At 56.8% G+C, this 22,063-nt stretch overlaps 1 protein-coding gene across 2 annotated transcripts in view; it reads right to left on the bottom strand.

Annotated features, from left to right (window-relative positions):
* Positions 1-22,063, bottom strand: part of slc7a9 (solute carrier family 7 member 9) — a 109,996-nt gene that overhangs the window by 79,904 nt on the left and 8,029 nt on the right. The gene's annotated exons all lie outside the window — the stretch shown is intronic.

The following is a 22,063-nucleotide window of genomic DNA, read 5'->3' on the forward strand; positions in this document are numbered from 1 at the left end:
GCTAATGGTAAAATTCTTGGTAGTGTGGATGAGCAGAGGGATCTCGGTGTCCATGTACATAGATCCCTGAAAGTTGCCACCCAGGTTGATAGGGTTGTGAAGAAGGCCTATGGTGTGTTGGCCTTTATTGGTAGAGGGATTGAGTTCCGGAGCCACGAGGTCATGTTGCAGTTGTACAAAACTCTAGTACGGCCGCATTTGGAGTATTGCGTACAGTTCTGGTCGCCTCATTATAGGAAGGACGTGGAAGCTTTGGAACGGGTGCAAAGGAGATTTACCAGGATGTTGCCTGGTATGGAGGGAAAATCTTATGAGGAAAGGCTGATGGACTTGAGGTTGTTTTCGTTAGAGAGAAGAAGGTTAAGAGGTGACTTAATAGAGGCATACAAAATGATCAGAGGGTTAGATAGGGTGGACAGCGAGAGCCTTCTCCCGTGGATGGAGGTGGCTAGCACGAAGGGACATAGCCTTAAATTGAGGGGTAATAGATATAGGACAGAGGTCAGAGGTGGGTTTTTTACGCAAAGAGTGGTGAGGCCGTGGAATGCCCTACCTGCAACAGTAGTGAACTCGCCAACATTGAGGGCATTGAAAAGCTTATTGGATAAGCATATGGATGATAAGGGCATAGTGTAGGTTAGATGGCCTTTAGTTTTTTTCCATGTCAGTGCAACATCGAGGGCCGAAGGGCCTGTACTGCGCTGTATCGTTCTATGTTCTATGTTCTATCTGTGGTGCTGCTCCCAGAACAGCTATGGGCTGAGCCTCCCCCTCTTCTGTAGGACACTGGTCCTGGCCAGGTTCAGCGGCATATTAATGTCTCTGCTGCTGCTCAATCGCTACGAGTAGAATAGAGAACTAAACTGGCTCTATAATTCTCCAGAATCATACATACACTGAAGAGAATCTCAGAGTGAGCAATGAGGATTCCTGACAGATTGCAGATCCTCAGCCCTCCACGCCTCTGGGACATCCACCCGTGCACTTCCCCCTTAGTGAGTGCCTCTCCACTGAGCCTCATACCCTCCCCTCTCACAACGTGCCACTTCCCTGCAGTTGTCCCTCTCAATTCCACCTGGATGAAGCACATAGATCCTTGAGAGTCTTAGTGACACCTAACCCCCAACCATTCCCCCCCCCCCCCCCAAACCTGGCATGAGGTGAAAGGGCAGTTGGGTACCTGGATTCTCGTGGGGATGGGGATCAGCATCCTCATGGGGAGCCTCAAAAATGCGCCCAAGTCATGATCTTGAACAGGATGAGTGATAATAGACATCACCATCGTATCTTGCATAGGAATACACATCACTATTACTTGTGTTATGTTAATACTTGCATGAGCTTCAGCGTTCAGTGCATGGGGCCAAAGGGTTATGAACTCGGCTCCAATCCATGGCACTCATGTTTATCTCGCCTGATTTTAATTGGCACAATCGGCTAGTTAAGAAAGGGTGAGGGAGCTGATCAGGCAATTGGCCACCTCTTGTAGCAGACGATGCACAGCTGAATCATGTGAAGACTGCAATTAGCATGTCAAGCACATCGCTTCATTCTCCCAGGTTATAAGTGCTGCAGATCATTGTGAAGCTTCACTGACTGTGCCAATTTATTTAAATTATGTTACCATAATGGCTTTTAAAAAAAATAAACATATAAAAATGCTGCAGAGTTAACCGACTTTCCATCAGCCACAGCCATTCACCTTACACACTAATTCCTGACACTCAAAACTCCCTGACATGGACTTGAACTTCCAACCAGCTTTTCCCCCTTAACCCTCACACTGCTGCCTGCCTGTGGGGTTCTAATTATACTGCATCCTCCCCCCAGTGAGAGGGTCTTCAGGCCTCATGAGGCAGGGATACAATCCATTCCTGAGCCCGCCAATCTGCCCTTACAGCCTGACATCTCGGGGACCTCCACCCAAGTAGGTCACAGTGTCCCCCTGTGCTGACCCTCTGTATTCACCTCCTGCCACCCGCTCTCCAGCTTCCACCAAGTAAGATCACTCCCTCAGCAGTGATTTGGACACAAGCCCAGCAAGGAGGACATGGGAAGCAATGCAGGCCAGGCTCCAGACCCCCTTAAAACAAGGGGCACTCCGACATGAAGGGAAGATAAGGCCTGTAAGCCTTGCGATTTCAGGACTGAACTCCACCCCCGGCCCCACGTTGAACTCACCCGGGTCCTCCTCATCCTCTCCAGTGCATCCTGAGTATTTAACACCCTGGAGGGCGATGGCTGCCTGAGAGCTCAACTCCAAAATCCCCTTTGGAGGTGAGGTCACCAGGTTCACGTTTATATAAATTTCCTGTAAGTGGCCAGCGCCTGCTGAATATTTAGTGAAGGGGGAAGTTCTGGGGTGAGGGCTCACCAATAACATGCTAATGTATTAAAATTAAGTTGCGGGCTCCTGCGCAGTGTTTCACACAACTCCACTGGCAAGAGTGATTGAAAACCAGAAACCACGATCCTGCCGGAGAGAATCGTGTTTTCCGATTCTCTTTGGATTTTGCGCCCACGTCACCGACGGCTAACACAGATTCAAAATCGCCCCCATGTGTTTAGGTCTGTGGAGTGGGACCTGACTCCATAACCTTCTGAGTCACAAACAGCCGGGCTGTGACTGAGCCAAGACGAAGACCAGCAGTAACCCATCTCCTGGTCCTGGTGGGCCATAACGTTTCTTTCCTTATTTGTTCTTGGGTTGTGGGCATCGCTGGCTGGGCCAGTATTTATTGCCCCATCCCTGAGGGAATTTAAGAGTAACCCACATTACTGTGGATCTGGGGGTCACATATTGTAGACCAGGTAAGGATGACAAATTTCTTTCCCTAAATGACATGAGTGAACCAGATGGGTGTTTAAAACAATCAACAATGGTTTTAATTATTGGAAAACCCCACCTGGTTCACTCATGTCCTTTAGGGAAGGAAAACTGTTATCCTTACCTGGTCTGGCCAATATGTATTCTAATTTCATCACCTTTCCATTTCCATTGAATTCTGTAACCCAGTAACGGTCATAGGTTCCCCTGTAGAGCTGTGGAGTGGATACTAACACTTACAAACCTAATCTCTAATATAAATAATGCAGTGTGAAGTCAATTAATTACTTTCTCAAAATATTATTTAACTTTACTTCAACTGGGCCTTCATCAGACATGTGTCAAAATGACTGAAATATAAGTTAATATTTAACTAAAGCTTAATTTAGTTTATTCCACCCATTAATTATTTGTTAAATTGCTGTTTATTTTTCTGAGTAGCAATGTGTAATGCTTCCTATTAACTTAAATTGCTGTGCGTGAATTATTGCTATTAACAGCCCATCTTGATTTAATGCCAGCAAAAAAAAAAATCCTCTACCCTCTCCATTGCACCATCTAATTCTCTTACATAATTGCTGGATTTTCAACCAATCTTTTGTCCACAAGTCCATTCAAAATATCAATTGTTCTTTGTGTGAAGAAGTGCCACCTGATATCAATACCTTTTACTAGCTTGTGTTCCCTATCACTATTTGCTTTAATATCCTGATTAACCTTAAGTCCTGAGTTGTAGGCGGGTTTAGTGTCCAGTTAGTGTCCCCGAGCATTTGCAGGAGATGGGACCTGCCTGCAGAGTTTGAGCGGTAAAAGCAGCCGGCAGCCATGATGGGGCCTGCCAATGCTTTATCAGGGAGAGCAGCTGCACCTTGGAGGACCAGCAGCAGAAAAACTCATAAATTTGTCCGATGGCCAAATGAGCAGTAATGCACATGTTCCAGCTCAGGATTTACCAGGGCCTGGTACATTAAAATGTCGCATTAAAAAAAACTTCCCCTTCTCCCCGTATTGAATCTGACAGCGTGCACTACCGTGCACCAGAGCGTACACTACCGTGCACCAGAGCGTACACTACCGTGCACCAGAGCGTACACTACCGTGCACCAGAGCGTACACTACCGTGCACCATAGCGTACACTACCGTGCACCAGAACGTACACTACCGTGCACCAGAGCGTACACTACCGTGCACCAGAACGTACACTACCGTGCACCATAGCGTACACTACCGTGCACCAGAACATACACTACCGTGCACCAGAGCGTACACTACCGTGCACCAGAGCGTACACTACCGTGCACCAGAACGTACACTACCGTGCACCAGAACGTACACTACCGTGCACCAGAGCGTACACTACCGTGCACCAGAGCGTACACTACCGTGCACCATAGCGTACACTACCGTGCACCAGAGCGTACGCTACCGTGCACCAGAGCGTACACTACCGTGCACCATAGCGTACACTACCGTGCACCAGAGCGTACACTACCGTGCACCAGAGCGTACACTACCGTGCACCAGTGGCCCGGCCGCCCCCAGCAGGTGAGATTGAAGAGAGTGCGATCACACCTGTTCAGGAAATCCTCATCATGCTGGAGCCTTCTAGGCTTCAGACCACCAGAGTTTTGCAGCCAAGGCTATCTCAGGCAACGGGCCATGCCTCCACCTCAGTTCTGGCAGATGAGAGGAGTGGCAAAGCACCCTTTCAATGCCCAGAGATGTTGCTCCTGGGGCAGCTTGCTGGCACTTCTTCCCCCCGTTGGTGCACGATGGCATCCTCCTGATTCCAGGATTAAGGGACCGAGAGGGAGATCCAGGTGCCTCCCTCGCTTGCCGAGCCATGGCTCAATAAAGCACATGAAGGGCTGGTTTAGCACAGGGCTAAAGAGCTGGCTTTTAAAGCAGACCAAGGCAGGCCAGCCTCCCCGAACAGGCGCCGGAATGTGGCGACTAGGGGCTTTTCACAGTAACTTCATTTGAAGCCTACTTGTGACAATAAGCGAGTTTCATTTCATTACATTTTCATGTTAGGGTTGGATTAAGGTGTAGTGTTAATCAGTTGCATTTAGAGCAAGGCACTGCACTGCTGATCAATGATGGGTGACATGGAAACACCACTAATTGTGTGGCTCAGAGGTAGTGACATCTCTGTGTCTTTTCACATGTGAAGGTTTCTATTTTAATAAATACCTTGGTAAATCCAGAGGTATATGAGGTTGTGTAGGGCACCGCAGGCCACAATGATCCTGGGGATTATCTGAAGTTCCGTCTGCAGTTCTCTGCCTGAGCAATCCAGGCAGCAGAATCTGATTGTCAGCAGTCCAATGGTCTGTTATACTGCGCACCTTGTTGAGGAATGGGAGGCATTGTGCTATTCCTCTGCCGAGCTACGTGGACACACGTCATGAGCCAAGTATTCAGAGAATGTCCCTTTAGGATCCATCACTGAAGTTGCTGAAGGGAAGCAACAGTGGTAGAAGCTGACAGAGGAGGTCAGAATAATGAGAGCTCCCTGGGAGCTGAGCACACACATGCAGGATGCATTTTCAGTGGTCACAAAGCAGCTGCACATTGAGAGAGTGAAAACCCTTGCAGTTTATGAAGACCCCGAGATGATTCCTGGGAGCTCGTAGCCCATCATGTATGTAATCAATTGTCCCTTGTAGCTATGGAAATCTAACAATGGCGCCAAATCACATAGCACTGGCTGCCTGGCTCTTCAAGTCCATGGTGAATTGTCCAAATCATTGGTTCTTTTTAACAGGCATTGGTGACCTCCCTGGTTGATTTGTGACTGACAGCGAGATGTTAGGTATCCTCAGCCCTGGAGCAATCTGGTGACATGGAAATTCAGTGACACGGTAACTTTTAAAGCTACTGTTGTTGATTTGCCTTCCAGTCCATGGGAACCGAGGTCATCCCTGAAGCAGCTGGTGAATAACAGAATCCCTTGACATCCTCAGTCAACTTGGATGTTGCTCTCTGACATTTGCAAACAGTTATTCAATTTCATGCCACTGCTCCGTGTCTCACTGGCCCCTGGTTGCCATCGCCCTGAACTGCCTGTCTCACTGCTGGCACACCTTGTTGGCATTCTGACCATTGTTGTGCCTGGCCATAGGGCACCCTCTACTGGTTTCTGGCAAAATGTGCCAAAGCTGGCAGCAACATGAGGTGCACTTGACCCAACTTGTCTGGCTGAGGTGGACTGCGGACACAAAGCAGGCAAAGGTCTGATCCACATTCATGAACTGACAACATTTGGCTAATGGGGAGCCCTATACTTTGCATTGGCCACATCCTAATCTCTACCCACCCCACTGTGGGCACTTCCGTCCTCAACCTGTACTCTGGAGACCTCTTTCTGTCATTGCAGCTATTCCCCAGTACACTCCTACACTGATACTGAGCTGGAAACCAGCACCTTTGACCTTTCCTCCATCAGCCTTGCCCTTGACCATCACGCCTTGGGGACTTGAGAGTTATCAAGTAGAATGGAAACCAGAAAAAGTGGGGTACATTTTCAAAACAAGTGACAAAACACATGGACAACTACAGACCCATTAGTCTTACCTCCGCTGCATATAATACTGTGGAATTGATTATCAAGAGTAACCTGAGCTTCATTTGTACAACAACAAGATAGTTAAACTAGTTAATAGCAGGCAGCATAGATTAGGAAAGGTCTGACCAACAGCTCTTTCTGAGGCGATGAATGTTTAAATTGCACAGACTACCTTCATGCCTGTAATATTCATGCTGCAGTGTGTGTATGAATTCATCAGATGACTGACATACTTTACAGGGGAACTGGATAATGCATCACCATATTCCGCACAGCAAGGTAACAGAAATAAAGGACAATAGAATTTGATAGGGTTGCTGGGTTCCCCAAGGTAAAGGTGTAATCAAAGGCACACATATTCCTTTGAAGTTCCCTAATTTACTCCCTCAAGTATCTCAACAGGAAAGTCTTCCACTGCCTTAATGTACAGACTTTGTGACAACATGCAAAGGATCCTACATGCCAACCATAGATGTACATTCCTCCATGCTCCCTTGGATAATGATTCCACTGAGAGGGCCTGTGTAGCAGCCCATGAGTCTACTGCTGAGGACCAGCATATTCCATCTGGGTCAGGCAAGAGGAGTTCTGCAAAATGTCCCAGATTGTATGTCATAAATAGTTATAGCCTGCTGTGCCCTTTGTTACTTTATAAAAAAGTCTGGACTTTGATATTGCTGGCAAGGAGCATCGGGCTCATATGGAGCTCCAACTTACAGCAGCAAAACATCATGATGGAGTTGGTCAAAGAGGATTTCTCCACGACTGCCATCGGAACACATCTCAATGCTGAAATCTACTCTTGTGCACACAACGTATCTTTGAAGACAGAGAATGACCTCCTTCATCCTTCAGCTTCTGTCGAATAAAGGGACATTCTTCAAGCTATATTACATGAAAATACATCTGTCTCTTGGCCCCCAGATGAGTTTATACTAATCATCGTGTGAATATATAAGTCAGTAACAAAAAAATGTGTTTTTTTCTGTATAACTCTGATCCCCATTAATAATAAAGCATAAGATTGGTACTTAATTTATTTTATTGCAATGAAGTACAAGGTTAATACAAGTCCGCCTATTCTTTCCTAACACCAGGGGCCGGATTCTCCGACCCCCCGCCGGGTCTTTGTCTTATGGATGTTGCAAGAAAAGGTTACGGGTTACTTATAGAATATTGTATCTATGGGGATTTATTGGTGTTGATAGTTGTTAAGATGTTTACTGTGGGTTTATAAAGTGTTAACTGGTTTCATAAATAAACATTTTTTAAATTTAAAAGTACTTTAGCTCTCTGTTGCACCACACCTGTAAAGTCGGCCCTTGTGCTCCCCATAACCACAGGCTATTAAAGGTTGTGGGTCAGGTGAACTCCATGATACACTTTGGGGTTCTCTAAACCCTGGCCCATAACAAGGTTCACTCCAGCCATTCCGCTGACCCCACTGATCAACAGGCTGTCTGTTCAAATGGCAGCTATTAGTTTCATTGCACTTTCCTCATCGGGTTCCTAAAGAAAAGTAACCTTTCCAGTGACCTGGAATGCAAACATTGTTGGCCATTTTACCTGCAGAGGGATTGAGTAAATGATAGGCTAGCAATTGTATACCAAGTGGTATGGGGGTACAGGGGTCGAAGAATGGAGCATATCAGACTGGATTGCAATTTACTCCAGCAAGCTACCCCCATTTTCCATAGATTGACATCAGTCAGCACACTGACATATATACATTCAAGCTGACCCAGGAAACCTGTATAAATCCCATTACACAGCCATGGTAGCTGCAGATCTATTCAATCGGAGTGAAAACTGTACAGCTCACCGACCACGGAGCCAGGTTTAACTCCGTGTTAGTGAATGGTTTTGAGTGTGTTAAATTCAGTCCTATTAGAGTAGTCAACATTGCTTAAATGTATTACTGGAAGTTTCATCACATGACTTGCCCCCACGCTCCAGCCATCAGTCAGCCAACAGATCCATCCTCCCTCGCTCCTCCACGCTGGAAACACAAATCAGGATTGGACGGAGAATTGGGCATCCGGCCAAAACCGAGGTTAGCGCCCGCCAGCGAATCGAACACCATGCTCCAGTCCCTCGCTGGTGGCGATAATGAGGTTTGCTTCCCGCGCTAGCGGAGGCATGCAAAACCGGCATTTCCATTCATTTACCTGCTATTAGCAAGTTGGGCCTGGTATGCTCCGGGCCTCTGCGATTCTCCGACCCTCAGGGATTGAAGTCTGTGTGGAATCTGCACGTTCTCCCCGTGTGTGTATGGGTTTCCTCCGGGTGATCCGGTTTCCTCCCACAGTCCAAAGACATGCAGGTTAGGTGGATTGGCCGTGATAAATTGCCCTTAGTGTCCAAAAAGGTTAGGCGGGGTTATTGGGTTACGGGGATAGGGTGGAAGTGAGAGCCTAAGTGGGTTGGTGCAGACTCGATGGGTCGAATGGCCTCCTTCTGCACTGTATGTTCTATGTTCTAAGGTACGCAGACGTGGTTTACTACAGGTATTTACAAGCGGTGATTGGGCGCCTTGGCTGCTGAGGGAGAGAGAGAAGGTAAGTAAAGTTGTCAAAACTCTTAGACATTGTAGTGATTACTCGACGTCGCTGCCAGGATCGAGGGGAGTTGTGGGGACTGACTTGGTGACAGTTCCGTGGATTCAGGGATTGGGGTAACCTGGCTTAGACTGCCATTGCTGCAGTATTTGTTTTAAACGTGCCCATTTGGTACAAGTTACAGACCCCTGGCTGTTCACACTCTGACTGTTCACTGTGACCTGCAAATGTTCACAGAGCTTCTGGTCATTTGGGAGGCCACACAGGCCACTCCTCTCCAATCCCTCAGACCCCAGCTGACCCATCAATGGGATGGACGTGGCAAAGTTCAATCAGTGGCCCACCAGGTGTTGGCACCCCTCAGTTCCCTTATCAGAAGCTTAGCCCCACTGCAGGGCAAGCAGGGAAATAGCAGAGCTCACCCCAAAACAAGGACAAATGCAACCATGGTCTTTGGAACCCTCCTTGGCACACTGCCACTCTCAGGGCAGAGGCCTCATCAGTGACACTGCCAGCCAGCCCATTCTGCAGGATCACCAGCTGTCTCCAAGCCCTGCCTGCCCATTCTCATCCCTGCTTCCAACCATCCTGCCCCCAGTCAGGTTGGCACAACCTGTGTGGCACACCCAAGACCCACATCACACTGTCCGCTCCCCACACCCAAGACCCACATCACACTGCAGCTCCGCTCCCCACACCCAAGACCCACATCACACTGCAGCTCCGCTCCCTACACCCAAGACCCACATCACACTGCAGCTCCGCTCCCTATACCCAAGACCCACATCACACTGCAGCTCCGCTCCCCACACCCAAGACCCACATCACACTGCAGCTCCGCTCCCCACACCCAAGACCCACATCACACTGCAGCTCCGCTCCCCACACCCAAGACACACATCACACTGTCCGCTCCCCACACGCAAGACCCACATCACACTGTCCGCTCCCTACACCCAAGACCCACATCACACTGCAGCTCCGCTCCCTACACCCAAGACCCACATCACACTACAGCTCCGCTCCCTACACCCAAGACCCACATCACACTGCAGCTCCGCTCCCTACACCCAAGACCCACATCACACTGCAGCTCCGCTCCCCACACCCAAGACCCACATCACACTGCAGCTCCGCTCCCCACACCCAAGACCCACATCACACTGTCCGCTCCCCACACCCAAGACCCACATCACACTGCAGCTCCGCTCCCCACACCCAAGACCCACATCACACTGCAGCTCCGCTCCCCACACCCAAGACCCACATCACACTGTCCGCTCCCTACACACAAGACCCACATCACACTGCAGCTCCCCACACCCAAGACCCACATCACACTGTCCGCTCCCTACACCCAAGACCCACATCACACTGCAGCTCCCCACACCCAAGATCCACATCACACTGTCCGCTCCCCACACCCAAGATCCACATCACACTGTCCGCTCCCCACACCCAAGACCCACATCACACTGTCCGCTCCCCACACCCAAGACCCACATCACACTGCAGCTCCGCTCCCCACACCCAAGACCCACATCACACTGTCCGCTCCCTACACCCAAGACCCACATCACACTGCAGCTCCGCTCCCCACACCCAAGACCCACATCACACTGTCCGCTCCCCACACCCAAGATCCACATCACACTGCAGCTCCGCTCCCCACACCCAAGACCCACATCACACTGCAGCTCCGCTCCCCACACCCAAGACCCACATCACACTGCAGCTCCGCTCCCCACACCCAAGACCCACATCACACTGCAGCTCCGCTCCCTACACCCAAGACCCACATCACACTGTCCGCTCCCTACACCCAAGACCCACATCACACTGTCTGCTCCCTACACCCAAGACCCACATCACACTGCAGCTCCGCTCCCCACACCCAAGACCCACATCACACTGCAGCTCCGCTCCCTACACCCAAGACCCACATCACACTGCAGCTCCGCTCCCCACACCCAAGACCCACATCACACTGCAGCTCCGCTCCCCACACCCAAGACCCACATCACACTGCAGCTCCGCTCCCTACACCCAAGACCCACATCACACTGCAGCTCCGCTCCCTACACCCAAGACCCACATCACACTGCAGCTCCGCTCCCCACACCCAAGACCCACATCACACTGTCCGCTCCCTACACCCAAGACCCACATCACACAGTCCGTTCCCCACACCCAAGACCCACATCACACTGCAGCTCCGTTCCCCACACCCAAGACCCACATCACACTGCAGCTCCGCTCCCCACACCCAAGACCCACATCACACTGCAGCTCCGCACCCTACACCCAAGACCCACATCACACTGCAGCTCCGCTCCCCACACCCAAGACCCACATCACACTGTCCGCTCCCCACACCCAAGACCCACATCACACTGCAGCTCCGCTCCCCACACCCAAGACCCACATCACACTGTCCGCTCCCCACACCCAAGACCCACATCACACTGCAGCTCCGCTCCCCACACCCAAGACCCACATCACACTGCAGCTCCGCTCCCCACACCCAAGACCCACATCACACTGCAGCTCCGCTCCCCACACCCAAGACCCACATCACACTGCAGCTCCGCTCCCTACACCCAAGACCCACATCACACTGCAGCTCCGCTCCCTACACCCAAGACCCACATCACACTGTCCGCACCCTACACCCAAGACCCACATCACACTGCAGCTCCGCTCCCTACACCCAAGACCCACATCACACTGCAGCTCCGCTCCCTACACCCAAGACCCACATCACACTGCAGCTCCGCTCCCTACACCCAAGACCCACATCACACTGCAGCTCCGCTCCCCACACCCAAGACCCACATCACACTGCAGCTCCGCTCCCCACACCCAAGACCCACATCACACTGTCCGCTCCCCACACCCAAGATCCACATCACACTGCAGCTCCGCTCCCCACACCCAAGACCCACATCACACTGCAGCTCCGCTCCCCACACCCAAGACCCACATCACACTGCAGCTCCGCTCCCCACACCCAAGACCCACATCACACTGCAGCTCCGCACCCTACACCCAAGACCCACATCACACTGCAGCTCCGCTCCCTACACCCAAGACCCACATCACACTGCAGCTCCGCTCCCTTCACCCAAGACCCACATCACACTGCAGCTCCGCTCCCTAAATCCAAGACCCACATCACACTGTCCGCTCCCCACACCCAAGACCCACATCACACTGTCCGCTCCCTACACCCAAGACCCACATCACACTGTCCGCTCCGCTCCCCACACCCAAGACCCACATCACACTGCAGCTCCCCACACCCAAGACCCACATCACACTGCAGCTCCGCTCCCTATACCCAAGACCCACATCACACTGCAGCTCCGCTCCCTACACCCAAGACCCACATCACACTGCAGCTCCGCTCCCCACACCCAAGACCCACATCACACTGTCCGCTCCCTACACCCAAGACCCACATCACACTGTCTGCTCCCTACACCCAAGACCCACATCACACTGCAGCTCCGCTCCCTACACCCAAGACCCACATCACACTGTCCGCTCCGCTCCCCACACCCAAGACACACATCACACTGCAGCTCCGCTCCCCACACCCAAGACACACATCACACTGCAGCTCCGCTCCCCACAACCAAGACCCACATCACACTGCAGCTCCGCTCCCCACAACCAAGACCCACATCACACTGTCCGCTCCCTACACCCAAGACCCACATCACACTGCAGCTCCGCTCCCCACAACCAAGACCCACATCACACTGTCCGCTCCCTACACCCAAGACCCACATCACACTGCAGCTCCGCTCCCCACACCCAAGACCCACATCACACTGCAGCTCCGCTCCCCACACCCAAGACCCACATCACACTGCAGCTCCCCACACCCAAGACCCACATCACACTGCAGCTCCGCTCCCCACACCCAAGACCCACATCACACTGTCCGCTCCCCACACCCAAGACCCACATCACACTGCAGCTCCGCTCCCCACACCCAAGACCCACATCACACTGCAGCTCCGCTCCCTACACCCAAGACCCACATCACACTACAGCTCCGCTCCCTACACCCAAGACCACCATCACACTGCAGCTCCGCTCCCCACACCCAAGACCCACATCACACTGCAGCTCCGCTCCCTACACCCAAGACCCACATCACACTGTCCGCTCCCTACACCCAAGACCCACATCACACTGCAGCTCCGCTCCCCACACCCAAGACCCACATCACACTGCAGCTCCGCTCCCTACACCCAAGACCCACATCACACTACAGCTCCGCTCCCTACACCCAAGACCACCATCACACTGCAGCTCCGCTCCCCACACCCAAGACCCACATCACACTGCAGCTCCGCTCCCCACACCCAAGACCCACATCACACTGCAGCTCCGCTCCCTACACCCAAGACCCACATCACACTGTCCGCTCCCTACACCCAAGACCCACATCACACTGTCTGCTCCCTACACCCAAGACCCACATCACACTGCAGCTCCGCTCCCCACACCCAAGACCCACATCACACTGTCCGCTCCCCACACCCAAGACCCACATCACACTGCAGCTCCGCTCCCCACACCCAAGACCCACATCACACTGTCTGCTCCCTACACCCAAGACCCACATCACACTGCAGCTCCGCTCCCTACACCCAAGACCCACATCACACTGCAGCTCCGCTCCCTACACCCAAGACCCACATCACACTGCAGCTCCGCTCCCCACACCCAAGACCCACATCACACTGTCCGCTCCCCACACCCAAGACCCACATCACACTGCAGCTCCGCTCCCCACACCCAAGACCCACATCACACTGTCCGCTCCCTACACCCAAGACCCACATCACACTGCAGCTCCGCTCCCTACACCCAAGACCCACATCACACTGCAGCTCCGCTCCCCACACCCAAGACCCACATCACACTGTCCGCTCCCCACACCCAAGATCCACATCACACTGCAGCTCCGCTCCCCACACCCAAGACCCACATCACACTGTCCGCTCCCCACACCCAAGACCCACATCACACTGCAGCTCCGCTCCCTACACCCAAGACCCACATCACACTGCAGCTCCGCTCCCCACACCCAAGACCCACATCACACTGCAGCTCCGCTCCCCACACCCAAGACCCACATCACACTGCAGCTCCGCACCCTACACCCAAGACCCACATCACACTGCAGCTCCGCTCCCTACATCCAAGACCCACATCACACTGTCCGCTCCCCACACCCAAGACCCACATCACACTGCAGCTCCGCTCCCTTCACCCAAGACCCACATCACACTGCAGCTCCGCTCCCTAAATCCAAGACCCACATCACACTGTCCGCTCCCCACACCCAAGACCCACATCACACTGTCCGCTCCCTACACCCAAGACCCACATCACACTGTCCGCTCCCCACACCCAAGACTCACATCACACTGTCCGCTCCCCACACCCAAGACCCACATCACACTGTCCGCTCCGCTCCCCACACCCAAGACCCACATCACACTGCAGCTCCCCACACCCAAGACCCACATCACACTGCAGCTCCGCTCCCTATACCCAAGACCCACATCACACTGCAGCTCCGCTCCCTACACCCAAGACCCACATCACACTGCAGCTCCGCTCCCTACACCCAAGACCCACATCACACTGTCCGCTCCCCACACCCAAGACCCACATCACACTGCAGCTCCGCTCCCTACACCCAAGACCCACATCACACTGTCCGCTCCGCTCCCCACACCCAAGACACACATCACACTGCAGCTCCCCACACCCAAGACCCACATCACACTGCAGCTCCGCTCCCCACAACCAAGACCCACATCACACTGCAGCTCCGCTCCCCACACCCATGACCCACATCACACTGCAGCTCCGCTCCCCACACCCAAGACCCACATCACACTGTCCGCTCCCCACACCCAAGACCCACATCACACTGCAGCTCCGCTCCCTACACCCAAGACCCACATCACACTGTCCGCTCCCCACACCCAAGACCCACATCACACTGTCCGCTCCCTACACCCAAGATCCACATCACACTGCAGCTCCGCTCCCCACACCCAAGACCCACATCACACTGTCCGCTCCCCACACCCAAGACCCACATCACACTGTCCGCTCCCTACACCCAAGACCCACATCACACTGCAGCTCCCCACACCCAAGACCCACATCACACTGCAGCTCCGCTCCCCACACCCAAGACCCACATCACACTGTCCGCTCCCCACACCCAAGACCCACATCACACTGCAGCTCCGCTCCCAGCAGATGCAAACTTCCTTGCCTCACCCCCTCTGTACGACCTGTCCGCACACAAGGCTCTAAGCATGGAGGCGATTGGTGGCATTTGGTGGCACACCGTAACCCTCTCCACCGTACAACCAGCTGCCACCCTGCTGGCAGGACAACACACTAGCATGCCCCAAATCCAGGGGGTGATACATGGGACACTTGTCCCCTTATGAAAACCAATTCAACAAGGAGAGCCCTTCATCAACAGGAAGCTTTTCCACTCCCTGAATGTGCAGTCGGTCTGCGACCACCAGCTGCGCATCTTGCACGTCTGCGATCGATACCCGGGCAGCGAGCACGACTTTTACATCCTGGCGCACTCGTCGGTTCACGGCTTCGAGTTGTTCCCTCGGTTGAGGAATTGGCTATTGGGTGACAAAGGTTACCCGCTGATTCTGTGGCTAATGATGCCTGTCAGGAGGCCCCAGACCGAGACAGAAACCGCTACAACGACGCGATGCATTGGCATGCTAAAGGTGTGGTTCCTGGCATCTGGACCGATCCGGCGGGGAGCTCCAATATAACCCCTGTGGGGTCTTGAACATCATGGTGGTCTGCTGCATCCTGCACAACATCGTGCAACAGAGGTGGGACATTGTGGAGGAGGAAGAGCGCCAGGCCTCATCTGATGAGATGAGGAGGTTGCCCAGGACGATGCGGGCATGGAATCCTGGCTGGCATGGCAGGCCTACTGTCCCCAACCACCACCCCACTTCCTTCCCAGTGGTGCCTGCCCTCCATAGCCACTCACATCCTCCCCTGTCCCTCCTCCATTCCAACACCCCAGCTTCCCACCCCCTCCCACTGAGGGTCCGACCATCGTCACAATAGGGTGTTGGCCCCGGGTTGGCAATGTCAGCGGGTCTTGTCCACGGTATGGAGGATGATGACGAATCGCTCTGAGATGAGCTCTGGTGGTCCTCATCACTTGACAAAGTCGGACTCCATCCTTCAGGATCATATTCCACTGTCTGCTTGGGTGATCCCTGCATGGATGACGGCTATTCCATCTCCTGGGCCCAAACATCCTTGGGGGGAGGGGGGGGGGGGGGGGGGGGGGGGGGGGGAGATGCGGTGAGTTATGGAAATGGTGAATGGTGATGGGTCACTTACTGGCTAAGGTGTCCTTCAAGACGGCCTCACACTTCTGGCCCCATTCTCTGGCACCTCTGAGGGTGACCTCAGGTGGAATATCCAATTGACATGGGGGCCCGGCCCCATGTCATCCTGCAATACCCACACCACCATCCTCCCACCACATCACCCCCCACCCCCAACCCGGCACACCCAGCCCAGCCCCAACCCGGCACACCCAGCCCAGCCCCAACCCGGCATCCCAACCCAGCCCAGCCCAGCCCCAAACCGGCACACCCAGCCCAGCCCAGCCCAGCCCACCCCCAACCCGGCACACCCAGCCCAGCCCCAACCCGGCATCCCAACCCAGCCCAGCCCAGCCCCAACCCGGCACAGCCAGCCCAGCCCAGCCCAGCCCCAACCCGGCACACCCAGCCCAGCCCCAACCCGGCACACCCAGCCCAGCCCCAACCCGGCACACCCAGCCCAGCACCAACCCGGCATCCCAACCCAGCCCAGCCCAGCCCCAACCCGGCACAGCCAGCCCAGCCCAGCCCAGCCCAGCCCAGCCCACCCCCAACCCGGCACACCCAGCCCAGCCCCAACCCGGCATCCCAACCCAGCCCAGCCCAGCCCCAACCCGGCACACCCAGCCCAGCCCAGCCCAGCCCAGCCCCAACCCGGCACCCAGCCCAGCCCAGCCCAGCCCACCCCCAACCCGGCACACCCAGCCCAGCCCAGCCCAGCCCCAACCCGGCACACCCAGCCCAGCCCAGCCCAGCCCCAACACGGCACACCCAGCCCAGCCCAGCCCCAACCTGGCACAACCAGCCCAGCCCAGCCCAGCCCACCCCAGCCCAGCCCCAACCCGGCACACCCAGCCCAGCCCAGCCTAGCCCAGCCCCAACCCGGCACACCCAGCCCAGCCCAGCCCAGCCCACCCCCAACCCGGCACACCCAGCCCAGCCCCAACCCGGCATCCCAACCCAGCCCAGCCCAGCCCCAACCCAGCCCAGCCCAGCCCAGCCCAGCCCAGCCCCAACCCGGCACACCCAGCCCAGCCCAGCCCAGCCCAGCCCCAACCCGGCACCCAGCCCAGCCCAGCCCAGCCCACCCCCAACCCGGCACACCCAGCCCAGCCCAGCCCAGCCCCAACCCGGCACACTTAGCCCAGCCCAGCCCAGCCCAGCCCAGCCCCAACCCGGCACCCAGCCCAGCCCAGCCCAGCCCACCCCCAACCCGGCACACCCAGCCCAGCCCAGCCCAGCCCCAACCCGGCACACCCAGCCCAGCCCAGCCCAGCCCCAACACGGTACACCCAGCCCAGCCCAGCCCCAACCTGGCACACCCAGCCCAGCCCAGCCCAGCCCAGTCCCAACCCGGCACACCCAGCCCAGCCCAGCCTAGCCCAGCCCCAACCCGGCACACCCAGCCCAGCCCAGCCTAGCCCAGCCCCAACCCGGCACACCCAGCCCAGCCCAGCCCAGCCCACCCCCAACCCGGCACACCCAGCCCAGCCCAGCCCAGCCCAGCCCCAACCCGGCACACCCAGCCCAGCCCAGCCCAGCCCCAACACGGCACACCCAGCCCAGCCCAGCCTAGCCCAGCCCCAACCCGGCACACCCAGCCCAGCCCAGCCCAGCCCACCCCCAACCCGGCACACCCAGCCCAGCCCCAACCCGGCATCCCAACCCAGCCCAGCCCAGCCCCAACCCAGCCCAGCCCAGCCCAGCCCAGCCCAGCCCCAACCCGGCACACCCAGCCCAGCCCAGCCCCAACCCGGCACCCAGCCCAGCCCAGCCCAGCCCACCCCCAACCCGGCACACCCAGCCCAGCCCAGCCCAGCCCCAACCCGGCACCCAGCCCAGCCCAGCCCAGCCCACCCCCAACCCGGCACACCCAGCCCAGCCCAGCCCAGCCCCAACCCGGCACACCCAGCCCAGCCCAGCCCACCCCCAACCCGGCACACCCAGCCCAGCCCAGCCCAGCCCAGCCCCAACCCGGCACACCCAGCCCAGCCCAGCCCAGCCCCAACACGGCACACCCAGCCCAGCCCAGCCCCAACCTGGCACACCCAGCCCAGCCCAGCCCAGCCCACCCCAGCCCAGCCCCAACCCGGCACCCAGCCCAGCCCAGCCTAGCCCAGCCCCAACCCGGCACACCCAGCCCAGCCCAGCCCAGCCCAGCCCAGCCCAGCCCCAACCCGGCACACCCAGCCCAGCCCAGCCCACCCCCAACCCGGCACACCCAGCCCAGCCCAGCCCAGCCCACCCCCAACTCGGCACACCCAGCCCAGCCCAGCCCAGCCAAGGCCCAACACGGCACACCCAGCCCAGCCCAGCCCAGCCCAGCCCCAACCTGGCACACCCAGCCCAGCCCAGCCCAGCCCACCCCAGCCCAGCCCCAACCCGGCACACCCAGCCCCGCCCAGCCTAGCCCAGCCCCAACCCGGCACACCCAACCCAGCCCAGCCCAGCCCAGCCCCAACCCGGCACACTTAGCCCAGCCCAGCCCAGCCCAGCCCCAACCCGGCACCCAGCCCAGCCCAGCCCAGCCCACCCCCAACCCGGCACACCCAGCCCAGCCCCAACCCGGCACACCCAGCCCAGCCCAGCCCAGCCCCAACACGGCACACCCAGCCCAGCCCCAACCTGGCACACCCAGCCCAGCCCAGCCCAGCCCAGCCCAGCCCAGCCCCAACCCGGCACACCCAGCCCAGCCCAGCCTAGCCCAGCCCCAACCCGGCACACCCAGCCCAGCCCAGCCCAGCCCACCCCCAACCCGGCACACCCAGCCCAGCCCAGCCCAGCCCAGCCCCAACCCGGCACACCCAGCCCAGCCCAGCCCAGCCCCAACACGGCACACCCAGCCCAGCCCAGCCCCAACCTGGCACACCCAGCCCAGCCCAGCCCAGCCCACCCCAGCTCAGCCCCAACCCGGCACACCCAGCCCAGCCCAGCCTAGCCCAGCCCCAACCCGGCACACCCAGCCCAGCCCAGCCCAGCCCCAACCCGGCACACCCAGCCCAGCCCAGCCCACCCCCAACCCGGCACACCCAGCCCAGCCCACCCCCAACTCGGCACACCCAGCCCAGCCCAGCCCAGCCAAGGCCCAACACGGCACACCCAGCCCAGCCCAGCCCCAACCTGGCACACCCAGCCCAGCCCAGCCCAGCCCAGCCCACCCCAGCCCAGCCCCAACCCGGCACACCCAGCCCAGCCCAGCCTAGCCCAGCCCCAACCCGGCACACCCAGCCCAGCCCAGCCCAGCCCAGCCCCAACCCGGCACACCCAGCCCAGCCCCAACCCAGCACACCCAGCCCAGCCCAGCTCAGCCCAGCCCAGCCCAGCCCCAACCCGGCACACCCAACCCAGCCCAGCCCAGCCCCAACCCAGCACACCCAGCCCAGCCCCGCCCAGCCCAGCCCCAACACGGCACACCCAGCCCAGCCCCAACCCGGCACACTCAGCCCAGCCCAGCCCAGCCCCAACCCGGCACACCCAGCCCAGCCTCAACCCAGCACACCCAGCCCAGCCCAGCCTAGCCCAGCCCCAACCCGGCACATCCAGCCCAGCCCAGCCCAGCCCAGCCCCAACCCAGCACACCCAGCCCAGCCCAGCCCCAACCCAGCCCAGCCCAGCCCCAACCTGGCACACCCAGCCCAGCCCAGCCCAGCCCAGCCCAGCCCAGCTCAGCCCAGCCCAGCCCAGCCCAGCCCAGGCTACTCCATGGGATAGTGGTGAGGCCGGATTGAACTCCACAGGCTGCACAAGACCTGGCACTGCCAGCCCTGGGGGCCCGCTCCTGTCTGAGCCATGGTCTTGATGCCCTCAGCCATGGAGAACTGAGACTGGGCCATGCCACTCAGCGAGTGAGGCATATCCCTCACTGCCTTGGTCATGTCCCTATGGTCCCTCAGCGCCTGGCTCAGGTCAGTTAACGCCCAGCCAATGCTCTCAACACCGTCACCCTTTGTGATTGGGCCAAGCTCTGGAGAGCCACAGCAATGACCATGTGGGCTCGGTACATGGCTGCTTGTGAATGGGCTCCCTTCTCCTGAGCCTCAGCCATTGACCACACAGTGCGCCCCAGCCTTGGACACCTTGAGTCATGGCTATGACTTTTTACCCAAGGTTTCCACCGTGGATGCCACCCGTTCAGTGTTGGCCTGGGTACCACGCATTGGCGATATCATCTCCTGCACCTGAAGGAAGTTGGATTCCTCCAGCTACAGCTGCAAGCGATGGAAGGTTGCTGAAACCCCTCCTGGCTATGTGTCTGCATCTCTACCAGTGCTGGGATCACCCTTTCCAGGAGTGCGATACCTGTCCGGACTACAGCTGGTTCCTGGGACCAGGCAGCCCTCCAACCGTCCACTCCTTCGGGGTTCCTATCTCCATCTCATGCGCTGTAATAATAATAATCTTTATTGTCACAAGTAGGCTTACATTAACACTTCAGTGAAGTTACTGTGAAAAGCTCCCAGTCGCCACATTCCGGCACCTGTTCAGGTACACCACAATTCACCTAACAGCACGTCTTTTGGGACAGTGGGAATAAACTGCAGCATCCTGTGGAAACCCACGCAGACACAGGGAGAACGTGCAGTCCCCACACAGATAGTGACCCAGCAGGGAAGAAAACCTGGGATCCTGGCGCTGCGAAGCAATAGTGCTAGCCACTGTGCTACCGTGCTGCCCATGTAGCATATGTGACATCCGCTCAGAAACCGCAGGAGAGTTGCCAAGTCAAAGGCCCATAAACATTTGTCCACTATGCTTCTGCAAGAATGTAGAAGTGTGAAAGGACAGTGTCCTATGATGCCACTTATTTGGGCAGAAACTCAAAACTAATAAAATGTGTTAAGGATACCAGGCTGGTGAAATGGGTTGTGGGTGGAAGGATTGTGCTCATGGAGTAGAATGAAAAGAAGTAAGGCAGGATTCTCCGTTGCCCGCGGCGATATCATAATCGGTGATCAGGCAGAGAATCCCTTCCAACGCCCAAATCTGGGGGGTAGCGGTTTGATGCCCGTTTTGAGACTCCGCCCCTCCAAAATGGCATCATCGCATTGCGCGCCGCTGGAACGGCGTTGGCTCGTCATCAGAAGGCCCTCCCCCGATGCTCCGTCGCCGATGGGCCAAGTTCTCGACCGCACGGTTGACGTATCGTCTGAGCGGTCGGGAACCCGGCATGGTGGCCGCGGACTCTGTCCAGCGCCGTCACAGTCAGACAGGAGCCGAGCCGCTGGCCGGGGGGGGGGGGAGCTTCTGCGGGAGTGAGGGGGACTGGTGGGGTCTGGTCAGGGGCTGGGCAGGGGTTTTCCTGTGGTGCTATAGTTAGCAGGTCAGGTCCACGGGCCATTCTCTGGCCAGATTTGGTGCGGGAGCCAGGAGTTTTACCCGGCACCGCTGCTAGGCCCTCACTGGACCCGCAATCGGTGAGAGTGTGATAGAGAAGCATGGTAGCACAATGGTTAGCACTGTGGCTTCACAGCGCCAGGGTCCATGGTTTGATTCCCGCTTGAGTCATTGCCTGTGGGAGGTGCACATTCTTCCCATGTCTCCGGTTTCCTCCCACAGGTCCCGAAAGACGTGTTGTGAGATGAATTGAACATTCTGAATTCTCCCTCTGTGCACCCGAACAGGCACCGGAATATGGTGGCTTGGGGCTTTTCACAGTAACTAAATTGCAGTAAGCCTACTTGTGACAAT

Source organism: Scyliorhinus canicula, chromosome 9 (genome assembly GCF_902713615.1).
Source record: "Scyliorhinus canicula chromosome 9, sScyCan1.1, whole genome shotgun sequence".
Taxonomy (NCBI): domain Eukaryota; kingdom Metazoa; phylum Chordata; class Chondrichthyes; order Carcharhiniformes; family Scyliorhinidae; genus Scyliorhinus; species Scyliorhinus canicula.